Here is a 16,468-nt window from a genome sequence, read left to right as displayed (position 1 = left end):
GGCTTACCGATACAGCCCTATCTGGTGCAGAGAAAACACAGAGACAGGAAACAACCACCCACAAATCCCCAACACAAAACAAGCCACCTATATATGATTCCCAATCAGACACAACACAAAACATCTGCCTCTGATTGAGAACCATATTAGGCCAAACATAGAAACGGACAAACAAGACACACAACATAGAATGCCCACCCAGCTCACGTCCTGACCAACACTAAAACAAGCAAAACACACAAGAACTATGGTCAGAATGTGACAGTACCCCCCTCCTGAGGTGCGGACTCCGAACGCACCCCCTAAAACTCAAGGGGAGGGTCTGGGTGGGCATCTGTCCGCGGTGGCGGCTACGGCGCAGGACGAGGACAGCACTCCACCATTGTCTTTGTCCCCCTCCTTAGCGTCCTTTGAGTGGCAACCCTCGCCCCCGACCCTGGTCTAGGAACCTTCACAAAGGTCCCCCCTATATTGAGGAGACATGACTGGAAGGCAGCTCATGACTGGAAGGCAGCTCATGACTGGAGGGCAGGTCATGACTGGAGTGCACCTCATGACTGGCAGGCAGCTCATGACTGGCAGGCAGCTCATGACTGACGGGCAGCTCATGACTGGCGGGCGGCTCTGGCAGCTCCTGACTGGCGGGCGGCTCTGGCGGCTCCTGACTGGCGGGCGGCTCTGGCGGCTCCTGACTGGCGGGCGGCTCTGGCGGCTCCTGACTGACGGACGGCTCTGACGGCTCGGGACAGACGGGCGGCTCTGACAGCTCGGGACAGACGGGCGGCTCAGACGGCGCTGGGCAGACGGATGGCTCAGATGGCGCTGGGCAGGCAGGCGGCTCAGACGGCACTGGGCAGGCAGGCAGCTCAGACGGTGCTGGGCAGGCAGGCAGCTCAGACGGCGCTGGGCAGGCAGGCAGCTCAGACGGCGCTGGGCAGGCAGCCGACTCTGACCTGCTGAGGCGCACAGTATGCCTGGTGCGTGGTGCCGGAACTGTAAAACTAGCGTCATGAGCGGCCCGCCAGTCATGAGCGGCCCGCCAGTCATGAGCGGCCCGCCATTCATGAGCGGCCCGCCAGTCATGAGCGGCCCGCCAGTCATGAGCTGCCCGCCAGTCATGAGCTGCCCTCCAGTCATGAGCTGCCCTCCAGTCATGAGCTGCCTTCCAGTCATGAGCTGCCTTCCAGTCATGAGCTGCCCTCCAGTCATGAGCTGCCACTCAGTCATGAGCTGCCACTCAGTCCGGAGCTGCCACTCAGTCCGGAGCTGCCACTCAGTCCGGAGCTGCCACTCAGTCCGGAGCTGCCACTCAGTCCGGAGCTGCCACTAGTCCGGAGCGAACTCTCTGTCTTGAGCTACCTTTTTGTCTTGAGCTACCTCTCTGTCTTGAGCTACTGCTCTGTCTTGAGCTACCTCTCTGTCTTGAGCTACCTCTTTGTCCTGAGCTACCTCTCTGTCCTGAGCTGTCTCCTCTATCTAGGGGGGACCTTTGTGAAGGTTCCTAGACCAGGGTCGGGGGCGAGGGTCGCCACTCAAAGGACACTAAGGAGGGGGACAAAGACAATGGTGGAGTGGTGTGGTGTGGTGTTTGTGCCACACGGGACTGTGACGGTTAGTACGTTTGTTGTTTTGTATTTTGTCTAGTTTTCTTGTTATTAAATCATGGAAACTTACCACGCTGTACATTGGTCCTCCGATCCTTCTTGCCTCTCCTCGTCTGAGGAAGAGGACGACTTAGACTGCCGTTACAGGGGCTAGGAAAAACTGCCTAGAAAGGCCGGAACCTAGGAAGAAACCTAGAGAGGAACCAGGCTCTGACTAGTGGCAAGTCCTCTTCTGGCTGTGCCGGGTGGAGATTAGAGATTAACAGTACATGGCCAAGATGTTCAAAAGTTCATAGATGACCAGCAGTGTCAAATAATAATAATCACAGTGGTTGTAGAAGGTGCAACAGGTCAGCAACTCAGGAGTAAATGTCAGCTGGCTTTTCATAGCCGAGCATTCAGAGTTCGAAACAGCAGGTGCGGTAGAGAGAGTCGAAATCAGCAGGTCTGGGACAAGTTAGCACATCCAGTGAACAGGTCAGGGTTCCATAGCCGCAGGCAGAACAGTTGAAACTGGAGCAGCAGCACGACCAGGTGGACTGGGGACAGCAATGAGTTATCAGGCCAGGTAGTCCTGGGCATGGCCCCAGGGCTCAGGTCTTCCGGGATGGGAGGGAGAGAGAGAGAGAATTAGGAGGGAGCATACTTAAATTTACACAGGACACGATCCCGTAACCAATTGTGCTATTGTCTATGTTTTTTTCGTGTGATTTGTAACTTATTTTGTACATAATGTTCCTGCCATCGTGTCTTATGACTGAAAAGAGCTTCTAGATATCAGGACAGCGATTACTCAACCCGTCCTAGAGGAATACTTTTCGAGTCAGACGGGAAGAATTTACTTCAGACGCCCGACAAGGCACTCATCACCGTCATTCACAGGAGAAGGAGATGGGGGTATCGGGGACGAAGATCTGGGTGCCTTATAAGGATCCGTCGCCGAGAGGGTAAACTACCTTTACCATCGGTCCTATTAGCCAATCAATCAATAAAAAAATAGACGAACTATGATCAGGTATATCCTACCAACGGGACATTATAAACTGTAATATATTATGTTTCACCGTGTCGTGGCTGAACAACAAAATGAATAACATACAGCTGGCGGGTTTTAAGCTTTTTCGGTAGGATAGAACAGCGGCCTCTGGTAAGACAAGGGGTGACGGTCTATGTATATTTGTAAACAACAGCTGGTGCACAAAATCTAAAGAAGTCTCAAAGTTTTTCTCACCTAAGGTTGAGTATCTCATGATAAGCTGTAGACTACAGTATTAACCAAGAGAGTTTTCATCTGTAATTTTCGTAGCTGTCTATTTACCACCACAAACCGTTGCTGGCACTAAGACCGCACAAAATGAGCTGTATATGGCCACAAGAAAACAGGAAAAAGCTCATCCAGAGGCGGCGATTGAATTGGCCAGGGACTTAATGAAAGGAAACTCAAATTTGTTTTAACTAATTTCTACCAGCATGCTAAATGTGAAACCTGAGGGGAAAAAAACTCTGGACCACCTTCACTCCACACACAAAGACATGTACAAAGATCTACTTTTCCCTCCATTTGGCAAATCTGACCATAATTCTATCCTCCTTACTCCTGCTTACAAGCAACAACAAAAAGCAGGAAGCACCAGTGACTTGGTCAATAAGAAAGCGGTCAGATGAAGCAGATGCTAAGCTACAGGCCTGTTTTGCTAGTACAGACTGCAATATGTTCCGGGATTCTTCCGATGGCATAGAGGATTACAACACATCAGTCACTGGCTTCATCAATAAGTGCATCAATGACGCCGTCCCTACAGTGACTGTACGTACATACTCCAACCAGAAGCCATGAATTTACAGGCAACATCTGCACTGATCTAAAGGGTAGAGCTGCCGTTTTCAAGGAGCGGGACTCTAACCCGGAAGCTTATAAGAAATCCCGCTATGCCCTCCGGCAAACGATCAAAGACGCAAAGCCTCAACACAGAACTAAGATTGAATTGTACGACACCGGCTATGACACTCGTAGGATGTGGCTTGCAAACTATTACAGACTTCAAAGGGATGCACAGCCGCAAGCTGCCAAGTGACACGAGCCTACCAGACGAGCTAAATAACGTCTATGCTCGCTTCGAGGCAAGTAACACTGAAGCATGCATGAGAGCATCAGATTTTTTGGATGACTGTGTAATCACGCTTTCCGTAGCTGATGTGAGTAAGACCTTAAAACAGGTCAACATTCACAAGGCCGCAGGGCCAGACGGATTACCAGGACGTGTACTCCGAGCATGCGCTGACCAACTGGCAAGTGTCTTCACTGACATTTTAAACCTGTCCCTGACTGAGTCTGTAATACCAACATGTTTCAAGCAGACCACCATAGTCCATGTGCCCAAGAACACTAAGGTAATCTGCCTAAATGACTACCGACCCGTAGCACTCACGTCTGTAGCCATGAAGTGCTTTGAAAGGTTGGTCAAGGAGTGGTAATGAGCTTCAACATCATTATCCCAGAAACCATAGACCCACTCCAATGTGCATACCGCCACAACAGATCCACAGATGACGCAATCTCTACTGCCCTTTCACACCTGGACAAAAGGAACACCTATGTGAGAATTCTATTCATTGACTACAGTTCAGCGTTCAACACCATAGTGCCCTCAAAGCTCATTACTAAGCTAAGGACCCTGGGACTAAACACCTCCCTCTGCAACTGGATCTTGGACTTCCTGACTGGCCGCTCCCAGGTGGTAAGGGTAGGTAACAACACATCCGCCACACTGATCCGCAACACGGGGGCCCCTCAGGGGTGCGTGCTCAGTCTCCTCCTGTACTCCCTGTTTACTCATGACTGCATGGCCAGGCACGACTCCAACGATGAGACAGCCTATAGGGAGGAGGTCAGAGACCTGGCTGTGTGGTGCCATGTGGTGCCACCTCTCCCTCAACGTGATCAAGACAATGGAGACAATTGTGGACTACAGGAAAAGGAGGACCGAGCACGCCCCCACTCTCATCGACAGAGCTGCAGTGGAGCAGGTTGAGAGATTCAAGTTCCTTGGTGTCCACATCACCAACAAACTATCATGGTCCAAACACACTAAGACAGTCATGAAGAGGGCACGACAAAGCCTATTCCCCCTCAGGAGACTGAAAAGATTTGGCATATAGTCCTCAGATCCTCAAAAGGTTCTGCAGCTGCTCCATCAAGAGCATCTTGACTGGTCGCATCACTGCCTGCTATGGTAACTGCTCGGCCTCCGACCACAAGGCACTACAGAGGGTAGTGCGTATGGCCCAGTACATAACCTGGGCCAAGCTTTCTGCCATCCAGGACCTTTATACCAGGCAGTGTCAGAGGAAGGCCCTAAAATTGTCAAAGACTTCAGCCACCCTAGTCATGGACTGTTCTCTCTACTACCGTACGGCAAGCGGTACCGGAGCGCCAAGTCTAGGTCCAAAAAGCTTCTTAACAGATTCTACTCCCAAGCCATAAGAATCCTGAACAGCTAATCAAGGGGCTACCCAGACTTCTCTTTTACGCTGCTGCTACTCTCTGTGCATTATCTATGCATAGTCACTTTAACTCTACCTACATGTACATATTACCTCAATTACCTCGGCTAACCGGTGCCCCCGCACATTGACTCTGTACTGGTACCCCCTGTATATAGCCTCACTATTGTTATTGTAACGGGTGACGCTCTCCTCATCCTCAGATGAGGTGAGGAGAGAAGGATCCTCAGACCAAAACGCAGGCTTTGGGAAATAAGCCATCTTTATTAACACAACGATAAAGATGGCAACACGAAACGAAACAAACACTTGCAAAACTACAAAATAACAAAACGACGTTGACGAGACCTGAACATAAACTTACATAACTAAACATAAACTTACGTACAGGTAACAGACGACATCGAAACGAAAACGAAACAAACAAACGCTACAGTCCTATGTGGTACGAACATAACATACGGACACAGGAGACAATCACCCACAAACAAACAGTGAGAATGCCCTACCTAAATATGACTCTTAATTAGAGGCAAACGCAAACCACCTGCCTCTAATCAAGAGCCATACCAGGCAAACCAAAACCAACATAGAAACAGATAACATAGAATGCCCACCCAACCTCACGTCCTGACCAACTAACACACAAAAACTAACATAAATAGGTCAGGAACGTGACAGTTATTTTACTGTTGCTGTTTAATTATTTGTTACTTTTATTTTCTATTTTTTACTTATCTATTTTTGTTGGTTAAGGGCTTGTGAGTAATTATTTCACTGTAAGGCGCATGTGACAAATAATTGTAATTTTTATTTTTTTGGACACCAGATGACACAGGAGAAATACTCCAGATATAACAGACTGACCATAGCCCCCTGACACATAAACTATTGCAGCATTGATACTGGAGGCTGAGACAGGAGGGGTTGGGAGACACTGGGGCCCCATCCGATGATACCCCCGGACAAGTGAAGCCCCTGACTGCAGTGTGCAGTTCGGGGCCGGGCTCAAAGTGGGCGGAGTCAAACGTTGGGTTGGGCTCAATGTGTGCGGGGTCAAACGTGTTTCCCTCGAACCCTTCCCATCTCCTTCAAGGTCACCCAAGTTGAGGTATACGTCGAAGGTATCAACGACAACGAAAGCGAACCTTAATCGAACCTAACCTAACCTACATGGATAAGAATATAAACCATGGACGTAAGTGAGACTGTTGTCATGCATAATGCACTTTGTAATATTCATGTTATACCAGTGCAGTGGTATATTTTTTATATGACCAACTACCGCACCAATGTTAGCATAGCGTTAATTAGCACCCACCTGCACGTGAGCTAGCTAATAGCTCACAATGAGGGAATCTTATTTGGACAAATTTGCCTACTTGAGCAGTAAGCCTTGGTTTACATGTACAGTTATGTAATCGATTTGATCGTTGATTTTCTGTGTTTCTTCAATGTATGCCTTGTTGTGTTTGGCTGGCTCTAAATGTTTATCGCTGATGCCATTCCCTTAGTTACACATAGCGAGTCTACACAGCCTACACATAGTATATACAATAATGAAATGACCTTTTCCCAACATACATGGCAAGTCAAGAAAAGTCATTTTAACTTGTCCACACTGCAAACTGAAGTTAAATAAGAAAAACACATTTACGAAGAAAGCATACACATTGCTTTGAAACAGTGTCCAAGGAAAGATTTTTGGCATGTGAGTGCATTGATGTGAGAAATGGTGTGTTTGCAGTCGAAAATACATTTTCTGGTCCAGCAAAACCCATACATGTTGTGAAAAATACTTGGGCTAATTCAGTTCCAACAGTGTTCAAAACTGTTATGCATGCTGCAGTATAAAAAGCTGTTGAATTGTACTTTTTCTTTATTTTCACATACACCGTGTTCACAGAAACATTGCTCAGATCTTGTCCCCTGGACCTTGGAGGACTTTGGTGTGGATGATGTTCAGGTTAGATATTCCTTTAAATTATTCCACTGAACTGTACCATTTGAATGTCATTCATTTATTGAAAAGTGTACCTTGTTCACACCACAGGGCCTACCAAAGCAAGGTTTCTCAAACAACTGTGGGGTGTTTGTTTTGATGGTAAGACGCCAGCTATTCAGTATATTATATTAGTCCTATTTTCTGTTATAACATATGAAAAGTTATAATTCCTGTGCTTACGGCATGCAAAGCACACTATTGTTATTGCTCATACTTTTTCTTGTTTATTATTCTTGACACTTTTTGGGACCTATTTCCTACAGTTGTTACAATACATACACAATTCATACATCAAACTCCTGCAGAGCTGAATGCTGATGTGACGTGCTGTGACTTCTTGGGGGGGGGGGGGGGGGGGTGTCTTCTACATCCTGAAATATATTCCTGGGGGGAGTGGTATTATTATTATTTACTATGATCATTGTTGTTATCATAACTATCAAACTTAACAACCTACTCTTTCTTAACTTACAGTACACTCTGCACATTACAATGGAAGCACAGTGTGATTTCACTGAGGTATGTATAAATTATGAAATTCTCATCACTAGTGGATATAGTGTTTTTTGTGATCCCCATCGGATTGTGTGATTTTATTTTTCAATGGAAAACATGCAGCAAATTAGGTGATGGTGGTGCTTAGTTCTCCTGCAGAACTTTCCAATGCCGTAAGTCTTGAACATTATAAAAACCTTTTGTTTGTATCCTTAAGATCACTTGTTTCACTGTAGCCAGACTGACCTGAATATAATTTCATAATGAAGGTATGTAATGTATGTCCTTCACTCACTAAGGTCTGAAGAAGAGAGGTTGAAAAATCGAAAAAGGCGGCGAAAACAAAACACACTACAGGTAGGTGTCATATGATGAGTGGAATAGTCTTAAACCAATGTTTAAAGACTTAACCCCACCCCCCCCTCCAATATATTTCAGGAAGATGTAGAAGACGTCCCCACCCCTCTCTACTGTATAGGCTATTAGCTAAAGTAAGGTGCATTCTTGTTCATACATCCCTAGAGTCTCCCTGCAGCAAATTAGGTGATGGTGGTGCTTAGTTCTCCTGCAGAACTTTCCAATGCCGTAAGTCTTGAACATTATAAAAACCTTTTGTTTGTATCCTTAAGATCACTTGTTTCACTGTAGCCAGACTGACCTGAATATAATTTCATAATGAAGGTATGTAATGTATGTCCTTCACTCACTAAGGTCTGAAGAAGAGAGGTTGAAAAATCGAAAAAGGCGGCGAAAACAAAACACACTACAGGTAGGTGTCATATGATGAGTGGAATAGTCTTAAACCAATGTTTAAAGACTTAACCCCACCCCCCCCTCCAATATATTTCAGGAAGATGTAGAAGACGTCCCCACCCCTCTCTACTGTATAGGCTATTAGCTAAAGTAAGGTGCATTCTTGTTCATACATCCCTAGAGTCTCCCTTACAATACTTAACGACCACAATCTGTTTTCTTTCTAGATGATACTGAAAACGAAATGCACGGCGAACTGGAAGCTGTGAACTGGGTATGTAGTCTAATGTGTGTAATGCTGAAGGCTTGATGCATGGCAAGATATAATAGTTGTGATGACTTGTTGAGTAGTTATAGATATCACTGAAAACCCCTTTAGTAATTGTGGCATTTGTTTTCATGGTGGTATTGTGAAAGTGGGGTGTAATTTGATTTGATCACCCAATGAGGCACTACTCTTAATATTTATTCCTCCCTTTTCTTCAAGGAAAGAGATTAACTTTTAAGGGACACCCTGGAGGCAGCAAGGTGGTGTGAACTCCAAACATTTAAAGGCACTGTTTCCCTCCCTAGTGTAATTGGGATGGACGGGGAAGACCGCATTACAACCCTTAAAGAACTACGGTTGTATGATGGCCTGGATTAAGAGGAAAATATTCTCCTCAAGGAACAATTCATGTTACAGAGAGATTATGAGATGTTCTATGTGGAGGCAGTTGACAACAAGAACATTACAGTCTTTGCCTCTTGAGGAGCAGGAGTGAAGCCATTTTTGAGGAGTGGTCAAACCTTGTTTTTGTCTGCTGTATTAATTGTTTCAATTGTTAATTGTGTTATGTTGTTTAGTAAAGGTGACGTAGAAGTCACCCGAGTCTCTGATCTCTTTACTGGAGCTGGTATAACTTAACGTACAGAGCACATTCAGCTTGTTAGTATGTCTATATGGTATAGTCTGTCTCCATTCTCATGAGGAAAGTAAATAGCATTATAAATCAGGATAGGTAGTAACTGTATATATATGCTCAATTAAATAATATAATTACAAGTTATAACATTTATCAACACAATTTTAACATTACATGACATAACAAGTTTGTTCACTGCAACAATATCAGTAGCTTGTCTCAAATATAGCATGAAGCAAAAAGTGTTACAACACATCTGCGGGTACTTCATATAATATTTCTTAAGATCTTCAAAAATGAAATGCGTTTGTATTCAATGTGTGCCTTGCGCAAACGTGTGTGTGTTTGTATTCAGTGTGTGACTGTCAAACCTCAGATGGACAAAAATGGTGGGCGGGGTCAACGTGGGCGGGGTCAAAAGTTTGACACCACCTACATTGAGCCCGGCCCCGAATTGCACACTAGTCAGGGGCACTTACCGGACAGGGCCAATCAGGCCCCACCCAACCAGGCCCCACTCACTTTGCCAAACCACAGCCCAGCACACCACTAGAGGGATATCTTCAAACCACCAATTTACTACCCTGAGCCAAGGCTGATCTCCTCCACGGCACGAACCCGAGGGGGCGCCAACCCGGACAGGAAGATCACGTCAGTGACTTAATAACACACTCAAGTGACGCAAGTGAAAACAGTACCGAAGCGATAAAAAAAAATGTCAACAATATTTCGCCTCAGAGGGTAGGTCACAATGTAACTTGACTGACAAATATAAGTACCAATCTTAGCTCAATTTTGTAGTATACTTTGACCAATGACTAAGGAGTGGAGAGAATGTCACTTCCCTTGAGTTGGACTTCGAGCAGGGATCTGCTGTGCTTTAGCCCATCAATGGAGGAAAGAACGTCATCTGTTTCATACATTTAGCTGCCAACATCAGATCAGTTATTCCATGATAACTAGCTAGCAAGTATTTTATTTTTTATCTCTCACCCCATTATTACCATAGCGCTGTCTCTTTTTGGTGCCAAACATGCATTAAAAAATACCACAGTCAGTGCCGAGAAATGTTGAAAGGGGAATTCGTGTAAGCGCTAGCTATCTCTTGGTTATATAGCTAACGTTAGCTATCTAGCTTTAATTCTGGTCAGATAAGTAGCTAGCTAGTTCAAGAAATCGAGTTAAACCCCAAAATTGATAGACAAGTAAATCAATATTCCCTTGCAACCAGAAGAGAACATTTCTCCGAAAACGTAAGTAGATAACTATTTCAGGGGTATTGGTATTAGCCAACTTGCTATCTAAGACTTAACGTTAACGACTAGCTAGCTAGTCACATTGCAGTCATACTAAATCACGTCTTTCATATGTGCTAGTTATTTGTGTAGTTAGCTAGTTATTGCATAATAGCTAATTACATTATATAGTTAACTAGCGAAAACGGTAACGTTAAATGGACATTGTTTGAAGTCGACCTTTGCATGTACGGTAGCCTTTCGGTATTTCGCTAACGCTAGTTGTTGTTGACAGTGTAGCACATTTTCCCACACTTGCACAACACTATTTAGTTACTGTAACTCCTCAACACAGAAGCCACACTGGCCCAGTCATTTACTTGTTCTTGGCTACAGATGGCTAGCTGGCCAACTAGAAATGCACGCTAATTTGGACGTTATCCATAATATACGAGCGGCCAAGACCGCTGGCAAACTAGTTTTAATTGGGTTCGTACTATCTAACGTTATATTAACTTAGTCACATTATATAGTTGAGTGACATTTGGCAGTGTCCAATAACGTAACTGGAAACGACAACATTAGCTTCAAACATTGTTGACCGAATCTGCAAGACTCTTTATACAGAGGTCTATTTGTATTTCGCCTCTGGGAAGTTGTTTAACAGCAGTGATTTGATTGTTCTTCATTAGCTATCCCACGATCAACAGTGCCATGTCAGGTGGATATAACTAGCTAAGCCAGGACTATAACCATATGTAAACTGACATTGTGTGTTCTGTATCCTTGTCTGTCTTGTTCATTTTAGTAGCTTGTGTGACACTCCTGTTGCGATGGGTGTATTTATTAGTCAGATACTGTAGCGAACGGTTTGCAATGGAACATTTTTTACTCAGATCTGTTTGGTTCCTGGTGAATACCTCCCAGTTATGCAATAATTGTGCACTGCACTTATGTCACAGGTGTGGTCCAGTCATTCCAATAGTATGCAACTCAGAGCGAAAGTATTAGTCCTAAAAAAACAATCAGGTCCAGCTAAAGACAAATAGTTCAGGCTTTACTGGTAGTTATATACAGACAGTGTATGGCTATTAGGCTAAGTGCAAGTACTTGCAGGACGAGACATTTTCAGTTGAAAATGAAAATCCTCTCCATGTCTGTTTTGCGTGATCTGAACGATCACACCTGCTTACATTATCTGGGTGCATCGTATGGGTCCCCCCCTTCAGGTTTCAGTAGAGATGACAATGACTTGTGGTGTTATTACTGACTACCAACACCAGGGGGAGAGTCAGCTGTGTAGATGAAATTGGATCATCATTAGCCATGTTTCCATTCAGTTGTAATGCGAATAAAGTCATACTGTATTGAAAAAACATGACAGCTGTGATGGAAACAGGACGTTTCGGTACAATTTTATAAATGCTGACAAATACTTTGTTTATTCGACATGGTGGGATCTTTTTGTGTCTGTAAAATGTATTATGCGAGGCATGGCAGTGGAATTGTCAATATGCACAAATATTGATATAATAACCATTATATCGAAGTAAACTTGGAGACATGCTGTGATATGGTTTGTGGTCCTCCCATTACAACTTGGGAAACATGCAGTTTTTAAGGCTACGTATGAAATACGCTGTATATGCAAAAGTATGTGGACATCTCTTCAAATGAGTGGATTCCGCTATTTCAGCCACACCCGTTGCTGATAGGAGTATAAAATAGAGCATACAGCTATGCAATCTCCATAGACAAAATTGACAGTAGAATGGACTTACAGAAGAGCTCCGTGACTTTCAACGTGGCACCGTCATAGGATGCCACCTTTCCAACAAGTCAGTTTGTTGAATTTCTGCCCTGCTAGAGCTGCCCCGGTCAACTGTAAGTGCTGTTATTGTGAAGTGGAAATGTCTAGGAGCAACAACGGCTCAGCGCTGATGTGGTAGGCCACACACGCTCACAGAACAGAGGTGCTGAAGCACGTAGCGTGTAAAATTCATCTTTCCTCTGTTGCAACACTCACTACCGAGTTCCAAACTGCCTCTGGAAGCAACGTAAGCAATGAACAATAACTGTTCGTCGGGAGCTTCATGAAATGGGCTTCCATGGCCGACCAGCCGCAAACAATCTTAAGATCACCATGCGCTATATGCCAAGCGTCGGCTGCCATTGGACTCTGGAGCAATGGAAATGCGTTCTCTGGAGTAATTAATCACAATTCACCATCTGGCAGTCCGAAGGACGAATATGGGTTTGGCGGATGCCAGGAGAATGCTACCTGCCCGAATGCATAGTGCCAACTGTAAAGTTTGGTGGAGGAGGAATAATGGTCTGGGGCTGTTTTTCATGGGTTGGGCTAGGCCCCTGAGTTTCAGTGGAGGAAAATCTTAATGCTACAGCATGCAATGACATTCTAGACAATGCTTTGCTTCCAACTTTGTTGCAACAGTTTGGGAAGGCCCTTTCCTGTTTCAGCATGACAATGCCACCTGCACAAAGCGAGGTCCATACAGAAATGGTTTGTCAAGATCAGTCTGGAAGAACTTGACTGGCCTGCACAAATCCCTCACCTCAACCCCATCGAATACCTTTGGGAAGAATTGGAACCCAGACTGCGAACTGGGCCTTATCCCCCAATTCCAGTGCCCGACCTCTAATGCTCTTGTGGCTGGCTGAATGGAAGCAAGTCCCGCAGTAATGTTCCAACATCTAGCGGAAAGCCTTCCCAGAAGACTGAAGGCTGTTATAGCAGCAAAGGGGAGACCAACTCCATATTAATGCCCATGATTTTGGAATAAGATGTTTGACGAGCAGGTGTCCTCATACTTTTGGTCATGTAGTGTAACTTCTGATGAACTTCACAGGGTGGTGAAACTGCACGGTGAGCTTGATGCTCCTTTCCAATTAATATTGAGGATCTTACGCTGGTGACATGATGATCTATGCTTGACTGCTGTTTGACAAAATGTTCTCACCCTTATCCATAATAATCTCATCATGTAGACTAGCCTACCTCCACAGCCTACCCGCACTGAATCTCTGAGCTGTTGGCTAGAGCGCTATCTGCCAAGACCAGAGTAGGCATATTTTGCCATTTAACACAACTGTTTTTGTGACACAACTATTGGTAGAGTTTAAACTGGGATGGAAAAGCATTGACATTTTGTATTCTGTACAAAGTTAAGCAAAAAAGTATATTTTGTGTGCATTACGTCAACAGGCACAGCCTTTTTATCAGCAACAAGTCAATTTGATGGAAACATCTCTGGTGGGAAAATGTGCATGTTGTTTTTATGCAGATTTTACAATATTAATGTGACAATCCAGTCTGTCGCCAATTAGGTGGAAACCTAGCTATTGACATGTTTATAATGACACATTGGTGCAAAATGCTGTCCCTGTCCCAATGTAAATATCACTTCTCTCAGCCTGAGGCGAAAGACACTTGTTGGTCAGAAGCTCTTAACATCCTTGCGCAAGATGTAAACACGTGACCAACCAGTGCCATCCTGCCACTGCCTACACAACAACTAAGTAGAATTCTGTTTTGTCTTCGTATCAACTGAAAAATGTGTGATGTAGCCTGCCCCTTTCTAAGACAAAGCTGTGAATTTGGCAGACTTTCAAACAAGTGTTGTGTGTTTTCAGATGGGAGCCATTACATTGAATATTGTCTTATTGAAGCCACTTGCCCTTACATGAGTCAAGAAGTAGGCCTAGTCTAACATCCTTTATACAGAGGTCACTTACAAGAAGTAGGCCTAGTCTAACATCCTTTATACAGAGGTCACTTACAAGAAAAGAGAGCAAGGAAAATTAGCCCAAGGAGTTGCTGACAGTGTAGAACGTATGCACACACACAGATGCACATAGAGAGGGAGGGATAAGTCAGTGATGCGTTCATGGTCTGGAATGAAGAGAGAGAATTCTAATGTTCACTATAGTGACATGTTTTGAAATCACATAAGCCTGGAGGTCAACGAAGCCTGAGGCCTCATTCATTCTGCTGTTCTAAATGTGACCTGAGCACCACAGGTCTTAAGCATCCATCATAGTCTAAAACCTGTGTGCACAGCAGTGTTCTAGAATATTGGGCTGTTGGCTTTCATACTTTTCATATTCTGAGCACAGCAAGTTCTCCAACTGTCAACACATTGAAATGAATAGATGTGTACCGGAGCCCTGTTGGTTGGGAATTGTGTGGAGGTGCACGTTTGGCCTGTGCATCCCCTGTGGATGGTGGTCTCAGAGCTGCGTAGTCTGGCGTCCCATTGCGACATAGTTATCGTGTCTGGACTATGATTTACTTCTGTAGCCCCTGAATATGCTTTTTTTAAATGTTGGTGTAGATGGGCGACACTTATGATGACTGAGTATCTCTGATAAAGTGATTAGGACTAGCAGTCCTGGGGCTTCAGACGACCAGGTGAGGTGGTGACGGGTTCAAAACCAACAGTGATGTCTCCTTCCAAGTACGAGCCTCTCGCTTTCTTGGAAGGAAGGTAGCTCTCTGTTTGTTTTGAGCCCGTCGCCTCGACTGCCATAGAGAATCAGTGCTTCTGAGGTCTCAGGGTGTCATGACATCCTGTTATCCTTGGTCTCAGTACCTAATGGGTGGTGGTGGTGTTGATGGTTCAAATAGAGGGTGGGAGTTGAAGAAGAAAAAAAGTAGTGGTCTGGATTTCTTTTTTCCTGGGCTCTACTGAGGACAGTTAAAAAAAAAATGTTTTTATGTTCTTGACTCCTGGTTCTTATTTGGTAAGTTGTAGTAGGCTTAGGCTTGTTCTGTTAACTGTGTTTGAAAACATGTCATCCTTTTTTTGCGCAGAACTGAACACAACCCAGCTGCTCATTCAGCCTGTTATTCCCACTCAGTTGTAGAGCTGGTGTTTATGCTGGACGGCTCAGACATTTGGTCTCATTATTGGGAGATGGAAAGCCAGCCAGAACGTCTGACATGTTCATTGAATAGTATAGCAGTCCACTCTGTTTCTATGGCTTAGGCCTATGACCAGGGTGGAAAATGTTCAAATTAAACCTTCCGGTCCGGTGTATTCAGGATACTTTGAACATTAAATGAACACACAAAATTAGGGGGATTACGTGTAAAGTATGCTTATTCTTAAATGTTGTACATATTTTTTTAGGTGGTTTGGTACATTATTCAGACAGTAATGAAATGAGGAGACAGGTAAATGGGAGAAACATTGGGAAGGTTGGAAGCAGGAATTGATCCCTGTTCTCAAGTGGAAAGTTGTATGAGAGACGTGTCAGGGAGTGTTACCACCACTACACCAATGCTCTCCACAGGACATTTTCATATTAATGATTTAATGGCAGTGGTTAACCAAATCATAGATTGCGGTCTCCTTGTCCATAGACTGCTTTAAAGGTAATGAGACAAACATTTAGAATTTTTAAAAACTGTCTCTTAGAATGGGGCTAATTTCACAAAATCAACAAAAACTTAAAGATAAATCAAATAAATATATATTTTCAGGTGGTTTGAGGCCTACTAGTTGAAGACCCTACCATCGTCTTCATCTGAATGCAATGCATACAGAAATTATTCTGACCCCTTTTCCACATTTTCCCTCATCAATGTATACTCAATACCCCATAATGACAGGTTATTAGACATTTTTGCCAATGTATAACAAATGCTTTGTTTTAAATATCACATTTACAGTAATCAGTAAGCCTACCCTTTACTCAGTACTTTGTTTGATGCACCTTTGGCAGCAATTACAGCCTTGAGTGTTCTTGGGTATGACACTACAAGCTTGGCACACCTGTACTTGGGCAGTTTCTCCCATTCTCTGTAGATCCTCTCAAGCTCTGTCAGGTTGGATGGGGAGCGTTGCGGCACAGCTATTTTCAGGTCTCTCCAGAGATGTTCGATCGGGTTCAAGTCCGGGCTTTGGCTGGGCCACTCAAGGACATTCAGAGACTCCACTCCTGTGT

The 16,468-nt window shown here is 44.5% G+C and overlaps 1 protein-coding gene across 8 annotated transcripts in view; it reads left to right on the top strand.

The window, feature by feature from the left end:
- The first annotated feature begins 9,827 nt into the window (after positions 1-9,827).
- Positions 9,828-16,468, top strand: part of LOC129863173 (protein phosphatase 1B-like) — a 45,217-nt gene continuing 38,576 nt past the window's right edge. For 4 of the 8 annotated variants that reach the window (XM_055935097.1, XM_055935112.1, XM_055935104.1 and 1 more), the window contains exon 1: positions 10,022-10,519. The gene's annotated coding sequence lies outside the window, so the exon portion shown is untranslated. The other 4 variants (XM_055935130.1, XM_055935126.1, XM_055935117.1 and 1 more) reach the window with 3 other exon arrangements.

This window comes from Salvelinus fontinalis, chromosome 1, assembly GCF_029448725.1.
Source record: "Salvelinus fontinalis isolate EN_2023a chromosome 1, ASM2944872v1, whole genome shotgun sequence".
Taxonomy (NCBI): Eukaryota; Metazoa; Chordata; class Actinopteri; order Salmoniformes; family Salmonidae; genus Salvelinus; species Salvelinus fontinalis.
Note: the sequence above shows the minus strand (reverse complement) of the source record. Positions and strands in the feature narration are given on the sequence as shown.